The 3613-nt window shown below is 59.1% G+C and overlaps 1 protein-coding gene across 1 annotated transcript in view; it reads left to right on the top strand.

Moving 5' to 3' along the window:
• Window positions 1-6: 6 nt before the first annotated feature.
• The window catches only part of HTRA1 (HtrA serine peptidase 1), a 47023-nt gene continuing 43416 nt past the window's right edge, over window positions 7-3613 (top strand). The window contains exon 1 of the mRNA XM_015590650.2: window positions 7-23. The gene's annotated coding sequence lies outside the window, so the exon portion shown is untranslated. The remainder of the gene's footprint in view (window positions 24-3613) is intronic.

The raw sequence follows: 3613 nt of genomic DNA, 5'->3' as shown, positions 1-3613 counted from the left end.
GCAGCGCGGCGCCTGCGGCCGAGGTACTTGCGGGCGGCGCGCCGCGCTCGGGGGAGCTCCCGGGTCTCGCCGTCCCAGCCCCGAGCTGCCTCCGCGGGACCTGCGGGCAAGACGAGGGGCAGGGAAGCGTCGCCGGAGTGCGAGGCGCCCGCTCCGGGCGAGAACTCGGGCACCGGCCCCTGGGGCGGCCGCGTCCCGCCGGCTCTCTCCGAACCAAGCTTCGCGGCTCGCCCGGGTCGGTTCCACGTCCGGCGGGCGCCAGGCGCTCACTATCCCGCAGCCAGGGGCGCGGGGCGTCCCGCCTGGTGGCCGGCTGCCGAGTGCCCTGCGAGGAAACATGCCGCACCAGGCACCCGGGGGACAAACCAGACAGGAATGTGGGCATCGGTGGGGGGAGAGAAGTTCGGGACTGGGAAAGGTGCCTTGCGTCGAGCAAGCCGGAGGCATTTGGACCCAAAAGACTCATTGCTGTCGCTTCCCCTTCCTTCTGCTTCTCTGCATCCGACCCCGCTTTCCCTTTAAAATTAACCGTGCGCTCGTTCTGTGACGGATCCTGTCCGCGAAAACTTTAACGTTTTATTTGGAAGGGACAGCGCTGGCCGTCCCGCGGCCCCGTTTCCCCGGATGCTCTCGGTGGCCGGGCGCCGCTTTCGCTCCGCAGACGTCGGAGCGGCGTCGCCGCCCGCCTTGCTTCCCGTAGTTTGAGCCAACCCTACAAAAATGAAAGTGTCTCCTTTCGAATAAGCCGGACGGGGCTTTGGATCACGACCTCTGAAGAGGTGGGGGAGGGAGGTGGGTTGGGGACGAGAGAGAAGTGCGCCCCGCTCCCGCCTTTGGCCTCGTTTTCGTATCAGCGAGCCGGGTTCTGGCAGGCGCCGTGGGTGTGATGGGGCGGCGGGTGGAGAAACCCTCTCTCGGGACCTTCGGAGGGATGCCTCAGGCAGAGAGGCCGTGTGGAAAAGCAATGCGGGGTTTGGCTGCGGCCAGTCCAGCCTCGTAGGGATAGGACAGCCCAGCTTGGCCGCATCCTTGACTATGGCCACACCGCCTCCTCGCTGCGGGCAGCGCATGGAGAGGGGGAGCGGGGAGCCCTGTGGGGGTGCGGGTCTACGTTTCCTCTGTAGGAATATGGTCTAGCATGACCAGTTAGGGTCTGGTAGTTTGACTCACGCTGAGAGGAAGGTGCCAGCGGAGGCAGAACTGGGAGAGCGCGTATTCCATCAGCGCGGGAGCCTGGTACCCATCCTCAGGGAACGGCCTGGTTAGAGGGTGGAGGTGAGTTTTCCTGGAGAGAAGTGACCTGCACAGACTGAGTATGGGCGTGCAAACACACCCCGTCGCTACCCGCCCTGTGCCCCAGCCCTCGAGCCAGGGGTGTTACACGTGGGACCTCACTTGGGTTTGCAGCTTCAGGAGGAGGGAGCCTCTGCTGTGATTCCCATTTTGCAGACAGAGAACTGAGGTCGAATTGCTTGCCCAAGGCGGTTTGGCAGGAATGTGAACTCAGGTAGCCTCACTCAGAGCTAGCCCGGCCTCAACCCCAGGGTTGTGGAGGAGAGGTCAGGCAGGGTAAAGGAAGTTTCCAGAAGGTTAGGAAGTGCATCTTAGGCGGAGTGGGGAACAGCCTGAGCAAAGCCTTGTTTGGGGAGGTGGTGAATCCATTGGTGTGTTTGGGGACGTTTGGGAGGGGAAGCAGGAGTGACCCAGGCTGGTGGCGCAGAGTCCCAGGTGCCAGAGCGGACGGCGGGCGTGCTGCGTATGCAGATGTTCTGGAACCAGAGCAGCTCACAGCTGGCAAAGGACTCACCTAGTGGTGGGGTGCAGAAGGCACCAGGGTGTGGAGTTAGGGCCACTGCAATAGTCTGGGTGTGAGGTGACGACCTTAAAAAAGCCTATTTTTGTTAAAAACAAGCCCGCTGTCACTGTTTGTAGCCTCCCTGCACGGAGACCCGAGTAACTGGCACCATCTGAGCTCCGAATTTGTTGCCAGAGAGGCGGAGTCCCATGGCAGGCTTCGGAGCTGGCAGTCATTAGCAGTCAGTGTGGAGAGAAACAAGTCCTCTCCTATTGTCCGTCAGGCTGGCAGCAGGCTCTTCGGAGAGCAGGCGAGGGGACTGCCACAGGACGATGACAGCGATGTCCTCGGAAGGAGGGAGAGACAGAGGGTGCAACACTGTTCTCAGCTTTCCCTCCTTCTGCAGGTATTTATTGAGCTCTGCCGTGTGTCTGGCACTTCGTGTGTTAGTCTGGCCCATCAGAGGCACCTGATCGATTTGGTGGGTGGAGGAAGGAAGGAAGGAATGAAGGAAAGAAGGAAGGAAGGAGTGAACGAACAAGAGCTGCTCCAGAGACACGGCCATCCAGTCTTTCCTTAAGGGAAGGCTTTATTTTTGCCGCCCCCATCCCCCCGTATCTAACCCTCTGCCCTTGACCTCTCAGTGGTGTCTCTGAGAACTGGAGCCTGGGAGCCAAGACTTCATTTAGTCACAGCTCTGCCCATGAGCAGGTCACTTGACGTCATTGTTAACTGAGGTGAATTGGCCGCCTGCTCTGGCTCAGAGGTTTGGCAGGGGTGCTGTTTTAGCTGGGGGGTGGGGGTGGGGGTGGCTGCCGGCGGGTGTCAGATGCCTTCAGGAGGAGGTGCTATGGGACTAGGGGCCTGAAGTTGGAGTGAGCCGTGGGAGGGAGGGTGTGGAAAGAGACCCCAAGGCCTGCAATGTCCAAGGTCATAAAGAAGGTTCGTGGGGAGCAGAGAGTGAGGGCTAGGGAAGTGGGAAGTGCCATCACACAGGAAGTCCCTGGGCAAGTCCCTGGGCCAGTGAGCAGCATTCTGGAGGAATGGTGGGTCTTCGTATGGCAGAAAGCACCACCCTTCCAAAAAGGGTACTTTTCCCTGTAAGCCGTTTAACAAAGACTTCAGGGAACATCTCTAATTGTGATCCTGAAAATGAAGGCAAATCATCTATTCCAGAAACCTCTGCTGCCATCCGAGTTTGTATGGGAAAGCGGCCAATTATACTAGAGAACAAAGGTCTGTCATCTTCCATCAGAGCAGTTTGCATTGGTTTAAAGCAAAAGCTCTTCACTGGTCAGGAGATTATAAAAAAAGAAAAGAATTGCGATTAATAGCAGTGTGATAACGAGGGCTAACGCACGTTTAGCGCCTGTTCTTGGCATCTGCGGGCCCATTTGACCCTCCTCGCCAGCCCGTGGAGGGTGCCGCAGTCCTCCCCATGTGTTGGGAGACAGAGGCAGCACCTTAAGCGGGACTTGAACCCGTGCATCTGGCCCGTCCCTAATCACCATGCTGTGCTGCCGACGGAGAAACTGAGATTCTGAGCCAACCCCAGCTAAGCCACGGCTGATAGCTGGAATGAACAGTGCTCCAGATGGCCACGGCCTTGACATGAAGCTTGGGACCCATCATAGCTCTCACTCCACAGGCACAGGAGTCAGAGGACACAGTTGCCCCCAGTTGCCCTCAGTGCAGCTCTTGCTGAAGAAAAGCAAAGGAACAAAGGGCCATAGTCACCATGGTTCCAAACCGGAGTCCCGGGCCCCACGCTGCTCTTGGGGAGAGAATTCTCAGACATTGCAAAAGACCGGCCCGGTG

The sequence above is a fragment of the Pteropus alecto genome, unplaced genomic scaffold, assembly GCF_000325575.1.
Source record: "Pteropus alecto unplaced genomic scaffold, ASM32557v1 scaffold205, whole genome shotgun sequence".
NCBI classification, from domain to species: Eukaryota; Metazoa; Chordata; class Mammalia; order Chiroptera; family Pteropodidae; genus Pteropus; species Pteropus alecto.
Note: the sequence above shows the minus strand (reverse complement) of the source record. Positions and strands in the feature narration are given on the sequence as shown.